This window comes from Felis catus, chromosome X, assembly GCF_018350175.1.
Source record: "Felis catus isolate Fca126 chromosome X, F.catus_Fca126_mat1.0, whole genome shotgun sequence".
In the NCBI taxonomy this organism is placed as follows: Eukaryota; Metazoa; Chordata; class Mammalia; order Carnivora; family Felidae; genus Felis; species Felis catus.
The window spans coordinates 82833923-82849547 of NC_058386.1; the positions used below are offsets into that span (position 1 = coordinate 82833923).

Consider the following 15625-nt stretch of genomic DNA (forward strand, 5'->3'; position numbering starts at 1 on the left):
AAATATCAAGGAACTGAAGCACAGTAAGAGCAGGCTTGGTAAGATTCAAGACATAAATTCAAAAACAGGCTGTGTGGCTCCTGAGTAAATACGTCTTATCAGTATATGATATTGCTGCTCATATCATAAGATACCACCTTATTTTAATCACACCAAGGCAACAAATCCAGAAATAAAGAAACAAAACTAAGGTACTGTATTAATTTACATGGACTTCTGTAATAAAGTATACAGACTGGTGACTTAAAACAACAGAAATTGACTTTCTTGCAGTTCTGGAAGCTGAAAGTCTGAAATCCAGTGTCAGTGGGGTCTTGCACATTGAGACATTAGAGACAATCCTCCTTGCCTTTTTCTGGCCTCTCGTGGTGAACATTAGTCCTTGATGTTCATTGCTTGCGGCAATAATATTCCAACCTCTACCTCTGTTATTGCATGTTTTCCCTGTGTGTCCAATTCTTGTTCTTCAATGGCATTTTCACCTTCTTATAATGCCATAAGTAATGTTGGATTGGGCCTGACCGAATGAACTCACGTTAACCTGATGCATTTGCAAGGACACTATTTCCAAATAGGGTCTTATTCATAAGTTTTAGAACCTCAGCAACTTTTGTGAGCAAATACAATCATATAGCAGGTACAATGATTTTTCTCATCTAACTAGGCAGAAAATATTATTTCAATAACCAGAGGATGGGATTAAAAAAAAAACAACAAACTAAGAGTACCTATTCTCCTCTGACTCATCCCATTATACTCACAGACATGATGAAAGACAATGTAGGAAAGGTCCTTTTTATGATTCTTTTATTAATTAATTTTATTTATTTGTTTTATTTAAGTATATTTGACATAGAATGTTATATTAGTTTCAGTTTTACAACATATTGATTAGACAATTCTATACATAACACAATGCTCACCCTGGTGAATATAGTCACCATACCACATTATTACAACATTGTTGATTATATTCTTTATGCTGTTCTTTTCTTCTCCATGACTTATTCATTTTTTAACTGGAAGTTGGTAACTCTTCATTCCTTTTACGTATTTCACCTATCCTCTCACCTACCCACCCCCTCTGGCAACCACCAGTTTATACTTGGTACTTAAGAGTCTACTTTTTGTTGTTATTGTTTCTTTGCTTGTTCATTTGTTCTTCTAGTTTTGACATATAATTCATATAATTGAAATCATGTGGTATTTATCTTTCTCTGTCTGACTTATTTCCCTTAACATAATTCCCTTTAGGTCCATTCATGTTCTCACAAATAGCAAGATCTCACCTTTGTTATGGCTGAGTAATATTACATTTTATGTATATACCACATATACTCACTATGAATCTTATTGGTAAATGGATCAATATGATATTTTCAGGCTTTGTCGCAAGCAAGGTACTGTTTCCCCAGAAACTGTCTTTTAAGACTATGTGACAAGAAGGAATTCAACCACTTACATTAGAGGCACCCTGGGTGAGTTCTCCATTCTGTTACTTCCTCAGTATCTTTGGGTTTCAAAGCATTTACTCTTATTCTGGGTCAGGATAATGCTGCTGACCAATCACAAATGATGCAGGAACAGATATCTGGAGCCACCATGGCCATGCCCAGGCACCAACACAGGTTTCAAGACAGAGTAGGAAGTTTCAGAACTGACACATCACTAGTGGGTACTAAGTGATATCAAAGATGAGCTCATGGATGAAGACTGGTGAGTCCAGTAGTGAAAATAAGAGAAAGGGGAAACCCAAAGCTAGGGAAAATATACAAAACTTAGCAAAAACTCCATTGGTGGAAAAAGCCTTGCCAATTATATCTAATTATTATATACTTTTGGCCTGCCTTCTAAACACAAAAAACTCTTTTCTTTCCTTGGGATCAAAACACGCATTTAACCTTTAATTTTTTGTTAGTGTTTTTAATTCTTTCTTTAGACAAATGATGCATTTCATTGCTGAAAATGTAGCAGTTATGGATGAACAAATTGAAGCTCCCTATGTTGTTCATTTTGAGCCTACAGAATGACATACAGAGAAAATGTGTCAAAACCTTTTTCAAATAAGTTCTTTTCAGAGTAAATACCCCAAGTCAGCACAGACTTAGTAAAGCTATATCGTTTAACAATGTTCAGTGAAAATCAGTGATCCTGAGACATGCCACATTTCAAGTGCTTTGGGAATCATCAAAGACACATTCAACAATGCAAGATCTTCATCTGGAGTTCAGAATATATCAAATCCATTGACAAGTCAGTGGTGCTGTACTGTATATATCTACTTGGTTGAAGATATGACTTTATTTTTTGTAAGAGAGTTTCCATATCTAAGTGAGAAGGGAGAGAGAGCAAACTGGCAAACATATAGTTAAGGCTTTCCCAGGAATAATGCCTTTTGGATCAACTGTCCCAAGGGAGTGGCAGATGCCATTTATGTACCAAGAAGTGAATGTAATTTCCCTGTTGAATGCTGTAATCAAGAACAAACAACTGTTGACTCTACAAATTAAACAATACTGTGTTCGTTTTAATTTTTTTTAATTGACTGTGTGTCTTTCTTTGTCCCCTACAGCTCTACCACCTCCAAAACACGCTTACAGTTATAGCTAACTGTCAGTTCAGACCAGAGCTGGACCTCCAATATCAGGATTAGATATCCCATAAAATGTGGGTGTTTTTTTAGTATCAGAAAAGTGATAGATACAGAGGGATTGTTTGAGTTGAGTGAAATTCCAAAGAGCTGCCTGATTCCATGAAGTTAAGCTCCCAACCTCCATCCTCCCTCCCCTTGCAGAGTCTCCTTTGCTGAGACTTTCAGAGTTGCCATCCTTGATCTCAACACTGAGTAACATCACACTTATTTCCATTTCTGTAGCTCTCTTTTAATGAAGAGTACATTTTGCAAAGACTATAAAAATATGAAAGAGTTTGTATACTGTGATACCAATTTTACAAGGAAAATTCATAAATATATTAGCAGATCCATTTGCTGTTGACCCAAGACTACATGGTGTTCATTGATTTCCTTCTTTCTTCATCACTTTCTGCTGAGGTACAGTGTGGACTGTACAGAGGGTCCTTACCAGAGAATGGCATGTTCACCCTCTATTACCCCACCCTTATATAGGCTGCACATACCTTCTTCCCGCTCTCTGTCTTTCATCCTCTGTCAATGACACAAGAGACGGCTGCCCAGACCCCAATCTTATTCCCCATTCTCTTTCATCACCTACCCCCTCTTCTTACTGCACCACCCCTGGAATACCTGCCACAGTGGGGCAAATCACATCACTGCCATCAAGCTTTTCAATGTAGCCAGGCCCTGAAATATATGCTTTCATAATTTTATTTTACACCTACCAGTTTATTTCAGACAGAAGTAGAATCATATTGTGTAGGTTCAAAGCCTGGAGTTTGGGGAGATTATTGTGTTTAGTATTACTACTTGCAGACACCAAGGAAATATTTGATGGTAATGGTGCTTTGGTGCCACCTTGTGATAAAAGTCTGAACTGCAGCTTGAACATCTCAAGGAAGGAAAGTGGGAGGGAGGGGCTGTGACCTAAACACCTCAGACTGAGCTTTCTAGAAGTCTGGATGGAAAGGGTGGAATTCCTTGGGTATATTGGGCATATTGATGGAATTCTCTAGGCATTTCATATAAATGGAATCATACAGTATGCTATCTTTTCAATATTCAGCTTCTTTCTCTTGGCTTAACATTTTCAAGGTTCAAACATAATCAGTACATCATTCCTGGTTTAAAAGTTTAATTTTATTTAATTTATTTAATTAACATACAGTGTTTTATTAGTTTCAGGTGTATCATAATTCAACAGTTCCATACGTCACCCAGTGCTCATCACAACAAGTGTACTCCTTAATCCCCATCACCTATTTCACCCACTTTCCCTCCCACTTCCCCTCTGGTAAACATCAGTTTGTTGTCTATAGTTAAGTTTCTTGGTTTCTCTCTCTCTGCTCATTTGTTTTGTTTCTTAAATGCCACATATGAGTGAAATCATATAGTATTTTTCTTTCTCTGTCTGACATTTCACTTAGCATTGTACTCACTAGCTCCATCCATGTCCTTGCAAATGGCAAGTTTTCATTCTTTTTATGGCTGAATAATATTCCATTGTGTATATATACCACATCTTTATCCATTCATCTATAAATGGACACTTGGACTGCTTCAATAATTTGGCTATTGTAAATAATGCCTCTATAAACATAGGGGTGCATGTATCACTTTGAATTAGTGTTTTGTATTTTGGAGATAGATATCCAGAAATGCAATTACTGGATCATACAGTAGTCCTATTTTTAACCTTTTGAGGAAACTCCATACTGTTTTATGCAGTAGCTGCATCAGTTTGCATTCTCAACAGTGGAGGAGGGTTCCTTTTTCCCCACATCCTCTCCAACTCTTGTTTCCTCTGGTGAGAGTGGACATTCTTGTCTTGCTCCTAACCTTATGGGGAAAGCTCTCAGTTTTTCCCCATTGAGTGTGATGATGGCTGTGGGTTTTTCATATATGGCCTTTTTTATGTTGAGGTACGTTCCTCTAAACCTACTTTGTTGAGGGCTTTTATAATGAGTTGATGTTGTACTTTGTCCATGCTTTGTCAAATGTTGTACTTTGCATCTATTGAAATGATCATATGGGTTTCATCCTTTTTCTTAATCATGTGATGTATAACGTTGATTGATTTGTGAATATTGAGCCACCCTGACATACCAGGAATAAATCCCACTTGATTGTGGTGAATGATTTTTTAAAATATATTGTTGACTTTGGTTTGCTAGTATTTCATTGAGGATTTTTGCATCTATGTACATCAAAGATATTGGCCTGTAGTTCTCTTTCTTTGTGGCGTCTTTATCTCGTTTTGGTATCAGTGTAATGCTGGCCTCATATAATGAAATTGGAAGTTTGCCTTCATTTTCTATTTTTTTGAAATAGTTTGAGAAGAATAGGTATTAACTCTTCTTTGAATGTTTGCTAGAATTTGCCTCTGAAGCTTTCTGGTCCTGGACTTTTGTTCGTTGGAAGGTTTTTGAATATTGATTCAATCTCTCTGCCTGTAATTTGTCTATTCAAATTTCTATTTTTTCCTGCTTTAGTTTTGGTCGGTTATATGTTTCTAGGAATTTATCCATTTCCTCTAGGTTGTCCAGTTTGTTGGCATATAGGTTTTTATAATATTCTGTTTTAATTGTTTGTATTTCCATGGTCTAGGTTGTTATTTATACTCTTTTGCATGTAATTTTATTTATTTGAGATCTTTCTCTTTGTTTTTTAATGAGTCTGACTAGAGGTTTATTAATGTTGTTGATCTTTTCAAAGAACCAACTCCTGATTTCATTGATCTGTTCTGTTTGGTTTGTTTGTTTGTTTCTATATAATTTATTTATGCTCTAATCTTTATTATTTCCTTCCCTTCCTTCTGCTGTTTTTGGGCTTTGTTGTTCTCTTTCTAGCTCCTTGAGGTGTAAAGTTAGGTTGTTTATTTGATATTTTTCCTGCTTTTTGAGGTGGGCAAAGTATTGTGATAAACTATCCTTTTTAGAACCACTTTTGCTGCATCCTAAATGTTTTGGACTATTGTATTTTCATTCTTCTCCATGTACTTTTGGATTTCTTCTTTGATTTCCCGCTTGACCCATTCATTGTTTAGTAGCATGTTATTTAACCTCCATGTCTTTGTGTTCTTTCCAGATTTTTTCATATGGTTGATTTCTAGTTTCATAGCATTGTGGCAGAAAAGATCCATGTCCTATATAACTTGGATCTTTTTAAAATTGTTGAGACATGTTTTGTGGCCTAATATGTAATCTATTCTGGAGAATGTTCCTTGTGCACTTGAAAAGAATGTGTATTCTGCGGTTTTAGGATGGAATGTTCTAAATAAATCCATCTGGTCCAGTGTGTCATTCAAAGCCATAGTTTCCTTTTTGATATTCTGTTTGGATGATTTGTCCATTGTTGTAATTGGAATGTTAAAGTCCCCTATTATTATTATATTACTATGGATTAGTTACTTTATGCATATTATTAACTGTTTTATGTATTTGGGTGCTCCATGTTCAATGCATAAATATTTACAATTGTTATATTCTCTTGTTGGGTTGTCCTCTTTTTTATTATACAATGTCCTTCTTTGTCTCTTGTTATAGTCTTTGTTTTAAAATCTCTTTTGTCTAATATAAGTATTGCTATTCAGCATTTCTTTTGACATCCATTTGCATGATAAATTTCAATCTTTAGCTGTCTCTAGGTCTAAAATTAGTCTCCTATAGGCAGCATATAGATAAGTCTTGTTTTTTTTATCCATTCTTTCACTTTATATTTTTTATTGGAGCATTTATTCCATTTACATTCAAAGTAATTATTGATAGATATATATTTATTGCCATTTGATCACCTGTGTTGTGGTTGTTTCTTCTCTTTCTCTGATCCTTTATTCTCTTTCTTTGTTTCAGGGTTTGCTGGTTTTCTTTAGTGATATATTTGGATTTCTTTCTTTTCATTCTTTGCATATATACTAGTGGTTTTGATTTGTGGTCACTATTAGGTTTGTATATAACCTCTTCTACATAAAGTATATATTAAATTGATGGTCATTTTAGCTTTACCCCACTCTTAATCCTTTCCTTCCCACATTTTAGGTATATGGTGTGATATTTTGCATCCTTTTATTTTGGTACTTCCTTAACTAATTATTTTATAAAATATTTATTTTTACTGCTTTGTGATTCCTACTTTCATACCATCACTTTTGGTCTTTTCTTTACACTCAAAGAGTCTTGTTGAATATTTCTTGCAGGGAGAAGCCATTCATTGCTTTTAGACAATGGCAGACTTCTCTAAGATGAGCCTTAAGGGCTACTACAAACCATGTAGCTGCTGAGGAATGATATTCCAACTGCTAAACCTCTTTTCGCATGATGAGATCAAGGTAGCTTCTCTACTTTTAGGCTAGTTAGTGAAACTCAAAGGAGCTGTTCCAGAGCATACTTTTATTCATATCTATGAACTCACTTGAGCTAGGATTCATATCCCACCAGGTATGTGAAGGGTTGGGTTCTCCCAGGGACTGTTGCCCTTGAATCTGGAGTAGAAGCTTCAGCAGCCATCAGGACACAGATCCTCAGAATCAGCCTCCATCAGGCACCTGATATGAGTTTGGATATCAGCATGAAGAGCTGAACAAGGGGCGATAAATCCAGCTATCACTACGTTTTCCTGGTGTAACTGTATTTCCCTGATGTGCCAGGCACTAGGTTAGTGACAATGACATTGATACAATTAAGTAGTGATTATAACAGCTGCATGTCATAATGGACCTGGGACCACCAGGGCCACATGTCATGGGACCACCAGGGCCTTTTTCTCTTCCTGTCCTCATCTACACCTTAACAACAAAGTTGAAAAGGAAAAGAAGTGGCCTGAATTCATATAGACATTCACAATCCTGCAGTAACCACAGGGCCACGGGCTTGCTCATGTGTATCACTGACTGTTCTTAGTGATCCTGTTTGTGAAGCATTATCACCCCCATTTTACAGAGGGAGAGGCTGGAACTCAAGAGTTTTTACTTGCCTTCACTCCTGCACCCCTGCCTTTAGAGGAAAGCAGCTCCAGGACTCCCTTCAAGCAGGACCCATGCTCATTGTGGCCAGACTGATGCCAATGGTTTGACTTATGAGATAGGTGGGTCATTGAGCCCCACAACAGGAAAGAAGTGACTTGAATCTGGATCCCTTAGTCTCCTAACAGCCCAGGATAGTTCAGCCCCCTTCACGGGGACCCACATTCTTAGCTGAGTCCCAAACATCTGAAGATGGCGCCTGTTTTCCTCACTATAAAAAGCCGTTTACAAAACTGTCAGTAGGATATTTCTTCATTACCGTAATCAAATATAATTACATTTACATAGTAAAATTTCTAAAAAAAAATTTGCAATGAAAAATGCTTATCTGTAAGTAATAGACATTAAGGGTTCTAATGATTTTTTTCCTCCCCTATCTTTTCCATTTTTGTTTGTAATAAAAGCACTTAGGTTTAGAAGGAAAAATAACAAGAAAAAAATAAATATTCCCATCCATGCCAATAAGAATGTGGTCAGATATAGAATATTCCTAAAGCAAGGAATTAGGTAATACAGTAGCCACAGCATTAAGTTATGAATCTATGACATAACAGTCCCAGTGAGTGGCTTCAGGGACACTACAGATGTCTAAGGAAGAATAATTATGTCTCTCAAATAAACCTTACATGCCTCAGTCCTAGGATGTCTCCACTCCCCAGGGTTTAGTGAAGGTCATAAGACAAAAGTACTTTCACAACATGATTCTTTCTGTTCTCTTCAAATAATCAGGTTCATGGGTTTAACCTCCCAGTTAGTCAAGCAGGGAACCCACAGAGGAGGGAATGGGAGGCAAGTGCCTGAGATGGCCCAGGACTCAGCCCACAGCTTCTAGACGGGGGATGCTTCAACAGCAGGATTCAGGGGGAAGTTTAGTCACAGACTTCTTTAGCCCAGGTGAATTAAACACAGGTGAATTAAAATATTAATTTAAAGTATCTTACTTGTGCAACCAAAATAGTAAAAGGAAAGGAAAATATTTACATGTACAGCATTTTTAATAGTAATCAGCTCAAGTTCAAATTAGGAGGCATCTTTAAAACGATCTAAGGTTTTGGGTGTTAGTCTAGACACAGAAAATGGCACTTCCTACAATCACTGCCTTATCTTACCAGGATGGTCCAGATTAGGGTCTGGATATTTAGGCCTAGATGAGTAATATTGTGAATGAAAGCCAGAAAACTATTCCCAAAGGGAAGATGTTTCATAATCAAGAAACACTGAAACACTGTTTTGGGTTGGTGGAGCCTGGGAACTCTAAGACTGAACACAGATGATAAAAAAGTGACTGAACATAGTATCTGCTGATTATATGAGTGCTTCCTACAGCATGTAAAGTGAGAAAATGGTGTGACCATGTTAGAAGTTCTGCAAAAGAACATACATATATCTTACCTACAGCCTTGTAAACATTTTTTATCATAAATGTTATATTATGAAGGTCAATCCATGCCATACAACATAAATGCACACAATAATAAAAATGGCAGTCAAAACTTTAATTGTCCATTCTGATGTGGTATTAATGATAGCATAATTTACATTTATTGTTGCTTTTTCCTTGCCCAAAACTGGCATTAGTGCTAAAGCTATACTTACTCATTAAGCTTCACAACAATTTATGAGGAACAACTATTTTTTTTTTTTGCCCAACTTTCAAAATCTGGGAACTGAGGTACAGCACAGGCAGGGCTGGCAAGTTATTTTTTCACTTTACTTTTTTTATAATATAATTTATCGTCAAGTTGGCTAACATACAGTGTGTACAGTGTACTCCTGGTTTCGGGGTTAGACTACCGTGATTCATTGCTCACACACAACACCCAGTGCTCATCCCAACAAGTGCCCTCCTCAATGCCCATCACCCATTTTCCCCTCTCCCCTACCTGCCCCTCATCAACCCTCAGTTTGTATTCTGTATTTAAGGGTCTCTTATGGTTTGCCTCCTTCCCTCTCTGTAACTATTTTTACCCCTCCTTCCTCCATGGTCTTCTGCTAAGTTTCTCAACTTCCACATATGAGTGAAAACATATATGTCCTTCTATGACTGACTTATTTCACTTAGCATAATACCTTCCAGTTCTATCTATGTTGCTGCAAATGGCATCATTTCATTCTTTCTCATTAGCAAGTTGAATTCCATTGTATATAAAACCACGTCTTCTTTATGCATTCATCAGCTGATGGACATTTATGCCCTGTCCATAATTTGGCTATTGTTGATAGCGCTGCTAAGTTTTAAGGTTTAGATGTGAACTGACGCTGTGTAGCTTCTTAGTAAGTGCATGTAACCAGTAAATGCTACTGCTACTGCTGCTCCTGTCATAAGATAGAGCTTTATTGTTAATCACAGCAAAGCAACAAATCCAAAAAAGAAACAAAAACTAAGGTTCTCTATTAGTTTCCATGTGCAATAAAATATACAAGCTAGTAGCTTAACATAACAGAAATTGAGTTTCTCACAGTTCTGGATGATAAAAGTTTGAAATCAAGATGCCAGTAGGGCCTTGCACATTGGTACACTAGGGAGAATCCGTGCCTCTTCCTGGCTTCTGGTGGTGACCATCAATCCTTGATGTTCCTTGCTTGCAGCAATGTCACTGTAGACTTTGCTTCTGTCATCACATGTTCTGCCCACATATTCTTGTCTTCAATGGCATTTCCAGTTCCTTATAATGCCATAAATTGTATTGGATTAGGGCCTGCACTAATGACCTCATTTTACTTTACCTGATTACATCTTCAAAGACCCTCTTTCCAAGTCCTCATTCATAGGTATCTGGGTTTAAAACTTGAACGTACTTTTGGCAGTACAACTAAATAACAGGTACAGTGATTATTTTTCCCACTTAACCAGTCAGAAAATATTTCTTCAACAAACTGGAAGTTGATTTTTCAAAAAAAATCTAAAAGGAATGTAGTACTTTATTTCTTCGCTGACTCATCCCACAATGCTCACAGACATGATGAAGTGTAATGTTACAGACAGCCTCTCTATGATTCTTTCTTTCTTATGTATTTATTTATTTTTAGATTGAAGTATAATTATCATACAATGTTATATTACATTCATATGTGCAACATATTGATTTGACAATTCTATGCATTACTCAATGTTCACCAGGGTAAGTGTAGCCACCATATGACATTAATGCAATATTATTGACAATATTCCCTATGCTGTGTTTTCCATCTCTGTGATCTATTTTTTTTTTATAACTGGAAGCTTGTTCCTCTTAATCCCTTTTATCTGTTTTTCCCATTTCTCCACCCACTTCCCCTCTGGCAATCACCGTTTCTCCTCTATATTGAGTCTGATTATTGCTTGTTCCTTTGTTTTGTTTATTTTTAAGATTCTAAACGTGACTGAAATCATATGGTATTCATCTTTCTTTTGTTTTTTTAATTTTGTTTAAGTTTCTTTATTTTTGACAGAGACAGAGTGCGAGCATGAGCTCAGGAGAGGCAGAGAGAGAGGAAGACACAGAACCCAAAGCAGGCTCCAGGCTCCAAGCCGTCAGCACGGAGCTCAACGTGGGGCTCAAACTCATGGACTGCGAGGTCATGACCTGGGCCGAAGTTGGACGCTTAACCAGGCGCCCCTGGTATTCATCTTTCTGTCTGAGATATTTCAATTACCATTATACCCCCTAGGTCCCTCCATGTTGTCACAATGATAAGATCTCGTTTTTTATGGCTGAGTAATATTCCATATTCTACACACACACACACTCACACACACACATACACACCCCATCTGCTTTGTATGTTTCATATTTGTAAATGGATCAACATGTCACTTCAGGCTTCATCAGAAACAAGATCCACTGTTTCTCTCTTTAAGCCTATGCTACAGCAAGGAATTTATTCACATTAGATGAATCCTAGGTGAGTTATTCATCCTGGTACTTCCTCAATGTCTTCAGGCCTCAGAGTATTTGCTCTGATTCTGGGCCAGGATATTGCCACTGACTGAATGGTTAGTGAATGTTGCAGGAGCAGAAGTGTGGAGCCACCATAGCCATGTTCACAGACACCAACAAAGCTTTCAAGATGGAATGGGAATCTATGGATCACCAGTGGGCACTAGATAATGTTGAAGAGGAGCTCATGGCCAAGACATCCACTTTGAAGCCATATTCAGAAAGGAATTACAGACTTATACTTTTTGAAGGCCAAAGGGATCAGCTTTGTCAGAAACTTGGAGTACTGCATAACCCTGTAGCTATCATGTGAGCTGGAGCCTCTCAGAATAAAAAGGAGGATACATGAGCTATACGTGTTAACTATTCCTCACTATTATGGGCAGTTTGGCTGATTTCTCACCACAGTAAACTATTGTTTTCTTTGGATACAAACACCCTGAATTTTACCTTTAATTTTTTGTTAGTGTTTTTATAACTTCATTTATACAAATAATGCATTTTCATTATCAAAAATGTAGTAACTATGGATGAACAAAGTGAAGCTCCCTGTATTGTTCATTTTGTGTTTGCAGAATGACATGCAGAGCAAATCTGTTGTAAGTCTTATTCAAATAAAGTATTTTCAGAGTGAATACCCAGATCCAGGATAGACTTACCAAACCTGCTGTATCTCCTAGTATTGTCTAGCAATAATCAGTGACTCTGAGACACTGCTAGATTCTCAGGTGCCTTTGGGATCATCAAAGACAGGTTAAATCATGTGAGTTTATGATCTGGGGTTCAGAATATATCAAATCCATTGGCAAAATGTTGTGTTGTACTGTATATGGCTTCTCAGTTGAATTATATGACCAATTTCCCAGTTATTATGAATGAGAGGGCAATTATTGGCAGACACATAGTTAAGGGATGACCAGGAATAATTCCATCTGGATCAACTGTCCCAAGGAAGTGGTAGGGTGCTGTTTTTATACCAAGGGTTGATACTAATTTTCCTATTGATTCCTGTAATCAAGAAAGAAAAGACACTTGACTCTATAAAACCATCCTGATTTGCTTTTTTTTTAAATCTGAGATTACTCTGTGTATGTGTTTGTTGTGCTAATGTGTGTGTGTGTGTGTGTGTGTGTGTGTGTGTGTGTTTCTCTGTCCATTTCAGCTCTACCACCTCCAATATGTGATCATAGATATACCTTCACTGTCATTTGAGACTGGAGCTGGACTTCCAATCTCAGGTTAAGATATCCCAGAAAATGTGTTTTTTTAATATCTTAGAAAAGTGATGGATACAAAAGATTTTCTCCAGTTAAGTGAAAATCCAGAAAGCTGGCTGATCCCATGAGGTCAAGCTCCCAACCTCCATCTTCTCTCCCTCTTGTAGAGCCCACTGGTCTGAAACTCTTAGAGCTGCCATCTTGGATTTAACCTCCAGGTGATATCACATTTATCTCCATTTTTTATTTTGTTAATTTTTTTAGTGAAAAAGACATTGTGCAAAGGGTAAACAATATCAAGAAAAGCTTTGCTTACTCTTGTACCAATTCTGCTTGGAAAATTCATATGTATATTAAAGCAGATCCATTATTTGTTGACCTTAAACTACATTATGTTCATTGACTTATCTTTTCCCTCATCACTGTCAGCTAATGTACAGTGTGGATTGTATAGACAGTCCCTACTAGAGAACAGGGCATTCACCCTCCATTACCCCACCCTTTTATAGGCTACCTAAACCTTCTCTCACCTCCCTCCCACTGTGTGCCTCATTTTCTCCCAGTAACCTACCCCCTGTTCAGCCCTGCACTGCCTTTTGCAAACCCACCAATGACTGCCAAAGTGGGCCACTGCAACCAAATTTTTGTCTGTTGGCCTTGGAGTATGTGATTTCACAATCTTCTTTTATACCTATAAGTTTTTCAGACAGAATTAGCACCATTCTGTAGAGGTTCAATTCCTCTGTTTGAGAGAGATTATTGTTATGTTTTCATGCCTTGTTGACACTTCCTAGGAGAGAAGTTTGATGATGGTGGTATGTTGACATGCTTTTGAAAAAAGCATGAACTGCAGCTTCAATATCACAAGGAAGGGAACTCAGAGGGAGAGGCTGTGACCAAACCCTCCAGATAGAGCTTTCTGGAGGTCAGAATGGAAATGGGGGATTCCTTGGGTACTGCATATTAATGGGGTCTCTCTGGGCTCTTTATATAAATGGAGATTTAACAGGGATATTGTTTCTTAATCCAATAATTTCTGTTTTTACCTTTATTATTTTCATCTCCTTACTATAGTTTAGTTTGTGACTATCATGCTTGTTTAATGGAATGTTAAATTCCTTCATTTGGTCATGCTTTTTTAATGGGATGTTCAATTCCTTTATTTGCATTTCTAATTATAAATGTTTTTTTGATTTATTTTTCTAGTTTTATTAAGATATAATTGACATGTAACAATGTAAAAGTTTAAGGAGCACAACATAATGATTTGATATACAGAGCAAAAGTTTTGCTAATATTAGCATAGTAATTCACATAGTTACTATTTTGTTCCTTGTGATAGGAACTTTTAAGATCTACTCTCTTAGCTACTTTCAAATACACAATACGCTATTGTTAGCTATAGTCACCATGCTATACGTTACATTTCCAGAACTGATTTATCTTATAATTAGAAGTTTAGGGGCGCCTGGGTGGCGCAGTCGGTTAAGCGTCCGACTTCAGCCAGGTCACGATCTCGCGGTCCGGGAGTTCGAGCCCCGCGTCAGGCTCTGGGCTGATGGCTCAGAGCCTGGAGCCTGTTTCCTATTCTGTGTCTCCCTCTCTCTCTGCCCCTCCCCCGTTCATGCTCTGTCTCTCTTTGTCTCAAAAATAAATAAACGTTGAAAAAAAAATTAAAAAAAAATTAGAAGTTTATAAATTTTGACCACGTCTACCCATTTCTTTCTTCTTTATTGAGATATAATTGATATTTAATAGTATGTTGGTTTCATGTGGACACCATAATGATTCTATATTTATTTTGTGAAATGACCACCACAGTATGTCTAATTAACAGCTGTCACCATACATAGGTACAAAATTGGTTTTGTGATGAGAATTTTAAGCTCTACTCTCTTAGTAACTTTCAATATGCAACACAGGATTATTGATTTTAGTCACTATTCTCAACATTATATCCTTATGAATTATTTATTTTACAAATGGAAATGTGTACTTTTTGACTCTCTTCAGCCATTTTGCCTACTTCTCACCCCTCGTATAGATATTTAATGCTTCAAAATATCCTCTGACTGTTGCTTTAGGTAGATTCTGGTATGTTGTGTTTTCATTATCATTATCTTCATAAAATTTGGCAATTTTAATCTGTATTTCCATTTGGGCTCAAGATTTTTTTAACAGCCTCTGATAGAATCAATTGTCATGAATGTTCCATATTCTCCTGAAAAATAAGTGTCTTGTCTATTAAGAATTACAATTCAGAATATCTTTATAACATCACTTTTGGGATTGTTTTTTATGTCTTCTTTACAATAACTACATATGTCTCTACTTGAACATTTTTGAATCAAGGGAAATGTGTTAGAATCATCTATTATTAGTGCTTTTCTTCTTTTTTCCCTTTGAACTTACTGTAGTTTTGTTCTGTGAATATTTTTGGTGTGTGATTGGGTGTATAAGTATTAATATCACACATATTCCTTGTGAATTTTTGCCTTCAGCTTTAGAAACTGCTTTTTTTTGTCTTTGTAAATCCATTTTTATCTCAATTCAACTGTCTCTGATAGTAAGATTATAACCCCTCATTTCTTATTGGCAATTACCTGGTATAACTTTCCTTATTATATAATTTTTAACTTAGCTGAATGCCCTTATGTTAGTTATATTTCTGAAAAAAAGTATAGTTTTTGATTTTTCTATAATAGGCAATTTGGAAACACTTTTACTAGGGGAGTTAGGCACATTTACTCTTACTGACCTGATCAATTTGTTTTATCATATGTGTTCAGTTCTGTCACATTGTTTACAAACTCATGAAATAATAAACTATTAC

At 36.6% G+C, this 15625-nt stretch overlaps 1 long non-coding RNA gene across 1 annotated transcript in view; it reads left to right on the plus strand.

Moving 5' to 3' along the window:
• The window catches only part of LOC109496561, a 74414-nt gene extending 63271 nt beyond the window's left edge, over positions 1-11143 (plus strand). The window contains exon 7 of the long non-coding RNA XR_002152682.3: positions 11088-11143. This is a non-coding gene — a long non-coding RNA (uncharacterized LOC109496561). The remainder of the gene's footprint in view (positions 1-11087) is intronic.
• The last annotated feature ends 4482 nt before the right edge of the window (positions 11144-15625 follow it).